Raw genomic sequence first — 14854 nt, 5'->3', positions numbered from 1 at the left:
TGTAGACGAATTGGAAAACCAGGGCGTTCAGCATGGAGCCTACAGTATTGACAATAGCAGCGTAGTATCCCACAGTGAGAGGGATGTCGCTACTTTCTGCTAGTGTTATGTTCTGGACCGCTACCGCTGGAAATACTGCTGAGTATACTAGGCCCATAGCAAAGGTGACAACTAGGATGTTCTTCAGTTTCTCGTCACAGCAGAGAACAGCTGTCATGGTTATTCCGGTTAGTGTAATATGGAGGCTGGTTGCAGCAGTTTTAGAGTAGTTAGCAGTTGTGTAGATTGTAATTTAGTGATTAATATGACCGTTAGTAATGAGTGTAGATTTAGGTAGTTAAGTGACCACGTGGTATCACGTGGCGCGTGTCGATAACGCATTTCTGGACACGTTAGGATGAGTTCTGGAAAAGCTCTTTAGGTGACGTGTTTAATAATAATAATAATAATCAAAGTGTTAACCGCTGATCTAGAACGCCCAACGTGGCCCGTCTTGCCACAGTTTAAGTTGTGATTGTTGATAATATCTTTATATTCATCATTCGAACGTTATTACTCGATTCAACTGTTTCCTTTGTTCAATTCTAGCTTAGGACCGAATTGTAGCATTTGAACCGTTTGATTCACAGTACCGCACTTGGTTGCATGTATGTAGTAGTCATATCAGAGTAATTGGCAATACAAGTTATCGTGATTGTCGCATTAACGTAGAGTTCAATACTTAGTTATTGTGAGTTATTGCAGTTGTCAGTCGCTACAACGACTGAGAGTATAGTTTGTAGTGAGAGACTTGTGAGCAGGCACTGTATACCATTGGTACGCCTCGGGAGGACTGGTCTGGTGCCATCTTATTTACACTATCTGGAGAACCTAGGAAAGTGGTACCATGTCTGGACTCACAAGAATGGAACAGGAATTGGAGGAACTGGCAGAGGAGGAGAAACGGATTGTGGATCAGATTGTGGAGGTGAAATTGGAAATGAAGTCCTGGGACACAAGTGAGAAAGAGACGGAGATAAAAGAGAGAAAAGTGGAGTTGTTTGATTTGGGCGAGAAGAGAGAGGAGTGTTTGAGCAGAGTGAGAGAGTTGGAGAGAGATATGATCAAGTGGAGACAGGATGCAGAACTTGAGCGAGAGGGATTGATGAGGGATCAAGAAGTAAAGTTGGAGATGAACAGCTGTTAAATAAAGATCGGTTATCGGGCTATCAAAGTTGTATCAAAAATGATCGGAAAATGTTCATTTGTTATTATATTTATAAAAAATGGGAGGGATAACATGTTCACTAAAGTACTAGCAGTAAAAGTGTAAATCAAGCTTTGACGGGTTATCAGTGCTGCAGATAAAACTTAGCATGAAACAGTAAAACGTTAATTTATTAAATTTGTAAATGAATTCAAACCGAAGCACAAAATTCTGGTGAATATGAAATATAAACAACAAAACCACTGATTGGATTGTAATCGATCCCAGTAATTTAGCGGAGCTTCATATCACGTCTGATTTAATGAAGTAATAAGCGGTGAATATGGAACGTTTCACATTGTTACATTTTTAGAGTTAAAAGTGCATTTCACTTAACTAACAAATTAGCGTTTTAAAAATCTAAATACTATTAAACCAATCATGAAAACATCCTTGCATCTATAATATCTTGGTCAAGAGAATAAGGGCCTCACTCCTTCTTATAGCATCCTGACTAGCAGCTTAGCAATATCTAATATAACTTCAAATGTTAATTAACGAAAATAAACAAAACGAGCCTTCAAAAATTATGATTATCGAAAAGTTTGAAATATTTTCATAATTTGATTATTATAAAGTTATGTATAATGTGTGCAAAGAAAATTATAAATTCAATTATGACGTGGTTAAACAGGGAGAAAAGTCCTTTGGAGCAGAGGTGTAGGAAATGTAGGAAATGTGGGGGGGGGATTTAAATTGTATCTGAAAGGTCAATATTTTCCTGCATCCAACTTAGGAACCGACCGGATATCCGGCTGAATCCGGATCCGGCCGGCTCCGGCTCCGGTTTCAAACATTTTGCCGGATTTTTGCCGGATATTTCTTTTTTTAAATGAAATGTATTTCTAAAATCTTGAAATGCATCATGCATATTTTTCGTCACATTTTAACTCGAATCCCTAAAAATCAAAACTTTTTTCACTAGACTTTGAAAAACCGAAAAAATATTTTCGGCTTATAATGAACAGGGTAGCATGAAACGTGGAGAAAAGTGGTTTTCAGAAAAACTAAAAAAATGTGTACTTAAAAAATGTTTGGTCCAAGTCATTCTCGATACGTACCTCTCGTATCGAGAGCTCCCATTTCTGAGCTCGTGTTGCAAAGGGGAGGCCTGCCTTCCGAGGTCGAATTATCAGGGGAAGCCTCAAGTCCAAAATTGTGTATCAAGGGTGAACTGGGTGCGGACTTAAAAAACCGAAAAAATATTTTCGGCTAATAATGAACAAAGAAGCATAAAACGTGGAGAAAAGTGGTTTTCAGAAAAACTGAAAAAATGTGTACTTAAAAAATGTTTGGTCCAAGTCATTCTCGATACGTACCTCTCGTATCGAGAGCTTTCGTTTCCGAGCCCGTGTTGCAAAGGGGAGGTCTGCCTTCCGAGATCGCATTACCTCGAGTCCAAAATTATGTATCGAGGGGTGGGTGCGGACTTTGAAAAACCGAAAAAATGTTTTCGGCTAATAATGAACAGAGTAGAATGAAACGTGGAGAAAAGTGGTTTTAAGAAAAACTGAAAAAATTTGTACTAGGAAAATTTTCGGTCCAAGTCATTCTCGATACGTACCTGAACCTCTTGTATCCGAGCTCGTGTTGCAATTGCAAAGGGGAGGCCTCAGGCCTGCCTTCCGAGATCGCATTACCAGGGGAAGCCTCGAGTCCAAAATTGTGTATCGAGGTGGGTGCGGACTCTGAAGAACCAAAAAAATATTTTCGGCTAATAATGAACAGGGTATCATGAAATAAAATGCAGAGAAAAGTGGTTTTCAGAAAAATAGATAATAGATCCATATCCGGCAAAATCAGGTCCGGCAGCCAAAAGCCCATTCCGGTCGGTTCCTATATGGGACAGTATGATTTTCCAACTTTTTCGAGATTTTGACTTCCAGCACTCCAATTTGGTTTCATACCATCATCAATCAACTGACTAATTGGTTTGTGGGCAAAAATTTCATCCAATATGTCAAATGTGATTGTGTTTCCAGAAATTTTCATATCTGAAAATAGGACAGAGTTTTAAAAATACAATTTTTGTTTTGTTAAGATTTCTGCTGTGAGCTTCCTCAATCCTCCGACCCAAATCAAACTTCCAGTACCCCGATCGTGTCATTTGCTATTTATAGTTGTTTGATTGAATAATTGGTTGTGGGTCAGAAATTCGTTCAAAACTGTAAAATTTCGGCCCTGGAAATTTCAGCTTCAAAAACTGAAAATGGGACAGAGTATGGGACAGTATGATTTTCCAATTTTGTTCGAGATTTTGACTACCAGTACCCCAATTTGGTTTCATACCATCATTAATTGACTGACTAATTGGTTTGTGGGCAAAAATTTCTTCCAATCTGTCAAATGTGTGTTCACAAGTTTTCATATCTAAAAAATTTAGATCGCAAATTTGTTTATATAAAATATATGTCATAGACATATGAGATCGAACAATTTTCAGCAACGGAACCATTCGCATTTCAGGATCAAAAACCATTACAAGCTTAAATATTAGCGCTAGAAAACACTGCTGATCCCCACCAAAAATATGCAGCAGTTTATTTCCCTACTATAATCTATTTTCGTTGTTTTCATGTTTCAAGTTGACGGGATGCAATAAAGTTTGATTATGAATTTTCTGTATAATCTTTTTGTACAAATTTAGTAAGCGACACCACCTGTGGCCTGGTGTTAACCTAATGACTGGAATTTTATTTTTCAGACCATAATTCTCAATTTTCTAATTTGGTTTCGAGCATCAATTGTGACAGCTCCTTTACAGTCCTCAAGGGAGCTGGTCCCGAAAATTCCGTTTTTATACTGTTGTACACTAGTGTACAGCTGTATTTTTTGTTATTTTCGAACATATTAATCGATTACTTAGCACCATGTGCACCTTATTGTTGACCTAATGATCGTTATTTTATTTATCAGAACTAATTCTTAAGGGATTCTCAAATACAGCTCTCCTTAAAATTAAAAGAGACGGAAGGGGATTCAAACTTCTGATTCATCATAGGAATTGGTGACCTGACTGCTGACTTCGAGATCACTGATCATAAGGTTCTTCTAGTTTTAACGATTCACTAAGTGACGAATGCTCTTCAATACAAGTGTCTAGTACAAAGCACAAATCGTACGGTAATATTAAACTCTCAGGGACGCAACACTTGCCAGGTATCGTTTATGAGGTATGACTTTATGACCTTGCGGAGCCTTAGCTTACGGTCTATTTAACCATCTTGCTTTATGATCTGAGAGCCCAGCAGCAAATATTTTACTGGTGATCTACAATAAAAAATGCGCCCGGCCCCCCTCTGTCTCTAGTACCCAATATCATGTGCAAAATATTAGACATAATATTAGCTCAAAGTAGAAGCAGTGAGATTTGTTTGGCCTCGAAAATATTGGTCATTGGTCCTAGTCTGAGCTAATGTTGTGTGCATAAATCCTATAGCTCTATTGTACTAGCCGAAGAAAGCTCGCGGCTTAGAAAGAGAAGCTGCAGGTGTTGACTAATGTCTCAGTCTAGTAGTGAACCTTTAACCTTTGCCTTTGCGTGCGCTCCAATAGTTGTCGACTCAAATAGCAAATGTTGTAACTCAGTGTTCTCCTCACAACATTAAATGCCATTATCCCATCTTCTACCTGAGCTGAGAACCATGAAGCCCGACTTTCAAAAAATTTTCGGACAACTGCTGCAAGGAAAAAAAGAAAATGCGGCACGTGCGGAGTTTCGATTTTTTTTCCACATCCGCGACAAATAGAAAACTTCCGAAAAACTTGATGGATATCGGAGTTGATACGGCTCACTGTCGATGGTGCACTACCTATTAAATATTAAATATGTAGACCAAATTCGCGTATTTTCCTTCAAATCTGCGGGCCAAATATCACTTTTTTTATGAATCACAACCACAACCTTCCAAATGTAGGTACGGACTTCGGAAAACCGAAAAAATATTTTAGCTCAAAATGATCAGGGTAGCATGAAACATGAACAAAAGTAGTTTCCAGAATAAATTTTGACTTAGAAAACCGAAAACCGAACAAATATTTGACAATTTTTTCCCCCTAAATGTTTAGAAACCTAAATAAGAAAGTTAGCCCTTTTTGGCCCCTTGCCCGGATTTTATTTACAGCTCGAACACCTTAAATAACTGAGTAATCTTTGTAATTGTACTCCTCTATTCTATGGAATGTTTTTGACGGTCCTGACAGTCCCGTGTTTCTGTAGCCTAATAACGTTTAGCATGCTCCAATGGACGTTATATTTCTGTTCCTGGTTCCGCGTTACATAGCTGTATTTTATTCATCCATTTTATCGGTCTTAAATCATTTGCAACATAGAAACGTTGAACAAATTTCGGTTGTCAGATTCAGTTATGAAACATGCGAATTTTCGAAATTATTTATTTAACATTCTTAGAGATGAGAAGAAACTATATGTTTGGCGTATTTATACTGCTGATGAGCATTGTGTCAAAATCTTTGCCAGGAGTTTCAAGTAAGTTGAGAAACAAACCTATAAGTTCTTTAACTGAACCCTCTATATCATTTTACACTAATATGAAATCCAACATGTAGATTGTAGCAGTTACACACTCAGAAGTGGTTGATTCGAACAAAAAACCCTTCATCAATCATCACTGGCCTCACTTTATATATTTCGAGCTGTTTTTTGAAAATCTTGTGTTATATTTTCATGCGAATCCAATATTAATATAACCCAGAACTAATAACAATCAAGACGAAGATCACACCCCACTCAACTCACTCCTAACACCATCTACGAGATATCCTGCTCACTATGTCCCTCCAAGTACACCGGACAGACCTACAGACCACTCATCCAACGAATGAAAGAACACGAACGATGTTACAGACTCAACAATGCCTTTGACGAAACCACAGACAGGATCAAATCCGCCCCCGCCCATCATGCCCTGACCACTGGACATTCCATCTCCTGGAACAACATAGAAGTCCTCAAATCACTCACTACCACACGATCTCAACTTGACCTGACAGAACATGCTGCTTTTCAGATAAGACAACCCTCCATGAACCGAACTGATCGTGCCCCTAAATGTAGCTCACTATTATGTGGGACCCCATCCTTCCCAAGATCGCTTCATCCCTCAAAACCAGGCCATCTGGCATTTCCTTTTCATCTACCTCACAAGCCTAGTTTTTTAATGTTATTGTAATGTAATCTGAACACTTTTTCCACCCTCACCACTCCACCCATGTCCCTTGCACCACTACATCATATATAATCACTCTTCTCAACATCATCCCCAGCTGAAGACGATTTACACATGTATTTTTAAAGCTCCTGCTAATAAAATCCTTTCGTATCACTTATGTGTTTTAAACATCCCCCCTTCAGGAATAACAATCTGTTTTCGCTCTTTTGAGTGGATTGATCATATAATCGATGTTTTGAAACAAGTGAGAGTCTCCACACAGTTTAAAAATTGAGTCACACTTTGTCCCAAAACGTCAATTATATAACTATATAAGCCAGAACTAATAATAATGCGAACCCGAATAGTTTAGTGGAGGCAAAATGCTCTGATTCACGTCGTATTGCCACCCTAACAATATCAGAATCTGCTCTGGTTGTTGTATTTTTAGGAAAACCCCAATTATCAAGTTATATAGATATTGCATTGGATTATGAAATAGTGAACATATAATCCTTCCTAATAAAATGATTTTGTTCAGAAGACCCAGAGATCATGGTCATCGAGAATCTTGGTTGCTGGAAAGATAGAGGAGCTGATAGAGCTATACAGCCGATTGAAGGGACACACTCTCTACTCAAAGATAATCGCAAATTAAGAACTGATGCATATGAAAAGTGCCTAAAAGCAGCCACGTCCTTTGGATACAGAGTATTTGCTCTACAGGATGGAGGTTGGTGTGCAAGTGCAACAGATGCGGAAGAGACCTACAATAAATATGGAGAGTCGAGTGCTTGTCTAGCTGATAGTGAAGGTGGAGCCGGTGCAAACCAGGTGTACAAGATCACGTTTCATGGTAAGTACAAAGAATTATAACGGAATTTTGACAGTTGGGTGGGTGTTAAAAAATATGATGGGGGATCAGGTTCAAATTAACTTATAAACCGAGTTCTGCGGATCACTCCTCACTCCTGCTTACTGGGAACAGATCAGGTTCGTTGAAGGTAACGTTTTTGAATACATTTATGATATATCTATTAGTTCATCAAAATTACATTTGAAATCAAAAGTGATGAATTAATTAATTTACCAAGCAATCGATTAGTTGTGACTTATTTATTTCAAATGTCACAAAAATATTCAAACCTAACTAAGATATCTATAAATGTATACAATTTTAAAGTGGCCTCCACCCAATAAATACAGTACAAAAAATATATTATCATGCAACCTGCCAAAAAATAGTGTGCCCCTCAGAATCATTCCCGTCGCTCATCAAAGGTGCTCAATCCTATGGTGTACGAGGAGGTCACCCCCAGGATCTAACATCACTGTAATGTTGACAAAACATTAACTCGTCTCCTGGTATGACGGAAAATGGGACAGAGTTTTGAAAATACAACTTTTTGTTTTGTTAAGATTTCGGCTGTGAGTTTCCTCCGACCCAAATCAAACTTCCAGCACCCCAATCATGTCATTTGTCATCTATAGTTGAATGACTAATAGGTAGCGAGTCAGAAATTCGATAAAAACTGTAAAATTTCGGCCCTGGAAATTTCACCTTCAAAAACTAAAAATGGGACAGATTATGGGACAGTATGATTTTCCAATTTTTTCCAGATTTTGACTATCAACTGTTCATTTCGGGTTCATATCATCATCAATTAACTGACTAATTGCTTTGGGGGCAAAAATTTCATCCAATCTGTCAAATAGGTGTTCAGAAATTTTCATATCTGAAAATGGGACAAAGTTTTGAAAATACAACATTTCGTTTTGTCAAGATTTCTGCTCTGAGCTTCCTCCAACCCAAATAAAATTTCCAGCACCCCAATTGTGTCATTTGCCATCCACAGTTGACTGAATAATTGGTCGCAGGTCAGAAATTCGGTCAAAATTGTAAAATTTCGGCCCTAGTTATTTCACCTTCAAAAACTGAAAATGGGACAGAGTATGGGACAGTATGATTTTCCAATTTTTTTCGAGATTTTTTATTTCCAGCTGTCCATTTTGGGTTCATACCATCATCAATTAGCTGACTAATTGGTTTTTGGGCTAAAATTTTATCCAATCTGTCAAATGTGTGTTCAGAAATTTTCATATCTGAAAATGGGACAAAGTTTTGAAAATACAACATTTCGTTTTGTTAAGATTTCTGCTGTGAGCTTCCTCCGACCCAAATCAAACTTCTAGCACCCCAAAAGTGTCATTTGTCATTTATAGTTGAATGACTAATTGCTAGCGAGTCAGAAATTCGATAAAAACTGTAAAATTTCGGCCCTGGAAATTTCAGCTTCAAAAACTGAAAATGGGACAGAGTATGGGACAGTATGATTTTCCAATTTTTTCGAGATTTCAACATTTCGTTTTGTTAAGATTTCTGCTGTGAGCTTCCTCCGACCCAAATCAAACTTCCAGCACCTCAATCGTGTCATTTTCCATCCACAGTTGACTAACTAATTGGTTGCAGGTCAGAAATTCGGTCAAAACTGTAAAATTTTGGCCCTGGAAGTTTCACCTTCAAAAACTGAAAATGGGACAGAGTATGGGACAGTATGATTTTCCAATTTTTTTAGAGAGTTTGACTTCCAGCTGTCCATTTTGGGTTCATATCATCATCAATTAACTGACTAATTGGTTTGTGGGCAAAAATTTCATCCAATCTGTCAAATGTGTGATCGGAAATTTTCATATTTGAATATGAGACAAAGTTTTGAAAATACAACATTTCGTTTTATTAAGATTTCTGCTCTGAGCTTCCTCCAACCCAAATCAAATTTCAAGCACTCCAATTGTGTCATTTGCCATCCACAGTTGACTGAATAATTGGTCGTGGGTCAGAAATTCGGTCAAAATTGTAAAATTTCGGCCCTGGTTATTTCACCTTCAAAAACTGAAAATGGGACAAAGTATGGGACAGTATGAATTTCCAATTTTTTTTCGAGATTTTTTATTTCCAGCTGTCCATTTTGGGTTCATACCATCATCAAATAACTGACTAATTGGTTTTTGGGCTAAAATTTCATCCAATCTGTCAAATGTGTGTTCAGAAATTTTCATATCTGAAAATGGGACAGAGTTTTGAAAATACAACATTTCGTTTTGTTAAGATTTCTGCTGTGAGCTTCCTCCGACCCAAATCAAACTTCTAGCACCCCAATCGTGTCATATGCCATCTATAGTTGACTGACTAATTGGTTGCAGGTCAGAAATTCGGTAAAAACTGTGAAATTTTGGCCCTGAAAATTTTAGCTTCAAAAACTGAAAATGGGACAGATTATGGGACAGTATGATTTTCCAATTTTTTTCGAGATTTTGACTATCAACTGTCCATTTTGGGTTCATATCATCATCAATTAACTGACTAATTGGTTTGTGGGCAAAAATTTATTCCAATCTGTCAAATGTGTGTTCAGAAATTTTCATATCTGAAAATGGGACAAAGTTTTGAAAATACAACATTTCGTTTTGTTAAGATTTCTGCTGTGAGCTTCCTCCGACCCAAATCAAACTTCTAGCACCCCAATCGTGTCATATGCCATCTATAGTTGACTGACTAATTGGTTGCAGGTCAGAAATTCGGTAAAAACTGTGAAATTTTGGCCCTGAAAATTTCAGCTTCAAAAACTGAAAATGGGACAGATTATGGGGACAGTATGATTTTCCAATTTTTTTCGAGATTTTGACTATCAACTGTCCATTTTGGGTTTATATCATCATCAATTAACTGACTAATTGGTTTGTGGGCAAAAATTTATTCCAATCTGTCAAATGTGTGTTCAGAAATTTTCATATCTGAAAATGGGACAGAGTTTTGAAAATTCAACATTTCGTTTTGTTAAGATTTCTGCTCTGAGCTTCGTCCGACCCAAATCAAACTTCCAGTAACTCAATCGTGTCATATGCCATCCATAGTTAACTGATTAATTAGTTGCAGGTCAGAAATTCGGTCAAAACAGTAAAATTTCGGCCCTGGAAATTTCACCTTCAAAAACTGAAAATGAGACAGAGTATGGGACAGTATGATTTTCCAATTTTTTCGAGATTTTGACTTCCAGCTGTCCATTTTGGGTTCATATCATCATCAATTAACTGACTAATTAGTTTTTGGGCAAAAATTTCATCCAATCTGTCAAATGTGTGATCGGAAATTTTCATATTTGAATATGAGACAAAGTTTTGACAATACAACATTTCGTTTTATTAAGATTTCTGCTGTGAGCTTCCTCCGACCCAAATCAAACTTCCAGCACTCCAATTGTGTCATTTGCTATCCACAGTTGACTGAATAATTGGTCGTGGGTCAGAAATTTGGTCAAAATTGTAAAATTTCGGCCCTGGTTATTTCACCTTCAAAAACTGAAAATGGGACAGAGTATGGGACAGTATGATTTTCCAATTTTTTCGAGATTTTGACTTCCAAATGTCCATTTTGGGTTCATATCATCATCAATTAACTGACTAATTAGTTTTTGGGCAAAAATTTCATCCAATCTGTCAAATGTGTGATCGGAAATTTTCATATTTGAATATGAGACAGAGTTTTGAAAATACAACATTTCGTTTTGTTAAGATTTCTACTGTGAGCTTCCTCCGACCCAAATCAAACTTCTAGCACCCCAATCGTGTCATTTGCCATCTATAGTTGACTGACTAATTAGTTGCAGGTCAGAAATTCGGTAAAAACTGTGAAATTTTGGCCCTGAAAATTTCACCTTCAAAAACTGAAAATGGGACAGAGTATGGGACAGTATGATTTTCCAATTTTTTTCGAGATTTTTTATTTCCAGCTGTCCATTTTGGGTTCATACCATCATCAAATAACTGACTAATTGGTTTTTGGGCTAAAATTTCATCCAATCCGTCAAATGTGTGTTCAGACTTCAGAAATTTTCATATCTGAAAATGGGACAGAGTTTTGAAAATACAACATTTCGTTTTGTTAAGATTTCTGCTGTGAGCTTCCTCCGACCCAAATCAAACTTCTAGCACCCCAATTGTGTCATTTGCCATCTATAGTTGACTGACTAATTAGTTGCAGGTCAGAAATTCGGTAAAAACTGTGAAATTTTGGCCCTGAAAATTTCACCTTCAAAAACTGAAAATGGGACAGAATATGGGACAGTATGATTTTCCAATTTTTTTCGAGATTTTGACTATCAACTGTTCATTTTGGGTTCATATCATCATCAATTAACTGACTAATTGGTTTGTGGGCAAAAATTTATTCCAATCTGTCAAATGTGTGTTCAGAAATTGTCATATCTGAGAATGGGACAGAGTTTTGAAAATACAACATTTCGTTTTATTAAGATTTCTGCTCTGAGCTTCCTCCGACCCAAATCAAACTTTCAGCACCTCAATCGTGTCATTTGCCATCCATAGTTGACTGATTAATTAGTTGCAGGTCAGAAATTCGGTCAAAACTGTAAAATTTCGGCCCTGGAAATTTCACCTTCAAAAACTGAAAATGGGACAGAGTATGGGACAGTATGATTTTCCAATTTTTTTTCGAGATTTTGACTTCCAGCTGTCCATTTTGGGTTCATATCATCATTAATTAACTGACTAATTGGTTTGTGGGCAAAAATTTCATGCAATCTGTCAAATGTGTGTTCAGAAATTTTCATATCTGAAAAGTGAAAATGGGACAGAATTTTAAAAATACAACATTTCGTTTTGTTAAGATTTCTGCTGTGAGCTTCCTCCGACCCAAATCAAACTTCCAGCACCCCAATTGTGTCATTTGCCATCGCCAGTTGACTGAATAATTGGTTTGCAGGTCAAAAATACGGTCAAAACTGTAAAATTTCGGCCTTGGAAATTTCACCTTCAAAAACTGAAAATGGGACAGATTATGGGACAGTATGATTTTCCAATTTTTTTCGAGATTTTGACTATCAACTGTCCATTTTGGGTTCATATCATCATCAATTAACTGACTAATTGGTTTGTGGGCAAAAATTTATTCCAATCTGTCAAATGTGTGTTCAGAAATTTTCATATCTGAGAATGGGACAGAGTTTTGAAAATACAACATTTCGTTTTATTAAGATTTCTGCTCTGAGCTTCCTCCGACCCAAATCAAACTTTCAGCACCTCAATCGTGTCATTTGCCATCCATAGTTGACTGATTAATTAGTTGCAGGTCAGAAATTCGGTCAAAACTGTAAAATTTCGGCCCTGGAAATTTCACCTTCAAAAACTGAAAATGGGACAGAGTATGGGACAGTATGATTTTCCAATTTTTTTCGAGATTTTGACTATCAACTGTTCATTTTGGGTTCATATCATCATCAATTAACTGACTAATTGGTTTGTGGGAAAAATTTATTCCAATCTGTCAAATGTGTGTTCAGAAATTTTCATATCTGAGAATGGGACAGAGTTTTGAAAATACAACATTTCGTTTTATTAAGATTTCTGCTCTGAGCTTCCTCCGACCCAAATCAAACTTTCAGCACCTCAATCGTGTCATTTGCCATCCATAGTTGACTGATTAATTAGTTGCAGGTCAGAAATTCGGTCAAAACTGTAAAATTTCGGCCCTGGAAATTTCACCTTCAAAAACTGAAAATGGGACAGAGTATGGGACAGTATGATTTTCCAATTTTTTTTCGAGATTTTGACTTCCAGCTGTCCATTTTGGGTTCATATCATCATTAATTAACTGACTAATTGGTTTGTGGGCAAAAATTTCATCCAATCTGTCAAATGTGTGTTCAGAAATTTTCATATCTGAAAAGTGAAAATGGGACAGAATTTTAAAAATACAACATTTCGTTTTGTTAAGATTTCTGCTGTGAGCTTCCTCCGACCCAAATCAAACTTCCAGCACCCCAATTGTGTCATTTGCCATCGCCAGTTAACTGAATAATTGGTTGCAGGTCAAAAATATGGTCAAAACTGTAAAATTTCGGCCCTGGAAATTTCACCTTCAAAAACTGAAAATGGGACAGATTATGGGACAGTATGATTTTCCAATTTTTTTCGAGATTTTGACTATCAACTGTCCATTTTGGGTTCATATCATCATCAATTAACTGACTAATTGGTTTGTGGGCAAAAATTTATTCCAATCTGTCAAATGTGTGTTCAGAAATTTTCATATCTGAAAATGGGACAAAGTTTTGAAAATACAACATTTCGTTTTGTTAAGATTTCTGCTGTGAGGTTCCTCCGACCCAAATCAAACTTCTAGCACCCCAATCGTGTCATATGCCATCTATAGTTGACTGACTAATTGGTTGCAGGTCAGAAATTCGGTAAAAACTGTGAAATTTTGGCCCTGAAAATTTCAGCTTCAAAAACTGAAAATGGGACAGATTATGGGGACAGTATGATTTTCCAATTTTTTTCGAGATTTTGACTATCAACTGTCCATTTTGGGTTTATATCATCATCAATTAACTGACTAATTGGTTTGTGGGCAAAAATTTATTCCAATCTGTCAAATGTGTGTTCAGAAATTTTCATATCTGAAAATGGGACAGAGTTTTGAAAATACAACATTTCGTTTTATTAAGAATTCTGCTCTGAGCTTCCTCCGACCCAAATCAAACTTTCAGCACCTCAATCGTGTCATTTGCCATCCATAGTTGACTGATTAATTAGTTGCAGGTCAGAAAATTCGGTCAAAACTGTAAAATTTCGGCCCTGGAAATTTCACCTTCAAAAACTGAAAATGGGACAGAGTATGGGACAGTATGATTTTCCAATTTTTTTCGAGGATTTTGACTATCAAACTGTTCATTTTGGGTTCATATCATCATCAATTAACTGACTAATTGGTTTGTGGGCAAAAATTTATTCCAATCTGTCAAATGTGTGTTCAGAAATTTTCATATCTGAGAATGGGACAGAGTTTTGAAAATACAACATTTCGTTTTATTAAGATTTCTGCTCTGAGCTTCCTCCGACCCAAATCAAACTTTCAGCACCTCAATCGTGTCATTTGCCATCCATAGTTGACTGATTAATTAGTTGCAGGTCAGAAATTCGGTCAAAACTGTAAAATTTCGACCCTGGAAATTTCACCTTCAAAACTGAAAATGGGACAGAGTATGGGACAGTATGATTTTCCAATTTTTTTTTCGAGATTTTGACTTCCAGCTGTCCATTTTGGGTTCATATCATCATTAATTAACTGACTAATTGGTTTGTGGGCAAAAATTTCATGCAATCTGTCAAATGTGTGTTCAGAAATTTTCATATCTGAAAAGTGAAAATGGGACAGAATTTTAAAAATACAACATTTCGTTTTGTTAAGATTTCTGCTGTGAGCTTCCTCCGACCCAAATCAAACTTCCAGCACCCCAATTGTGTCATTTGCCCATCGCCAGTTGACTGAATAATTGGTTTGCAGGTCAAAATACGGTCAAAACTGTAAAATTTCGGCCTTGGAAATTTCACCTTCAAAAACTGAAATGGGACAGAT

This window comes from Bolinopsis microptera, chromosome 11 (assembly GCF_026151205.1).
Source record: "Bolinopsis microptera isolate Bmic1 chromosome 11, MBARI_Bmic_1.0, whole genome shotgun sequence".
Taxonomy (NCBI): Eukaryota; Metazoa; Ctenophora; class Tentaculata; order Lobata; family Bolinopsidae; genus Bolinopsis; species Bolinopsis microptera.
This window is presented reverse-complemented; position numbering follows the sequence as displayed.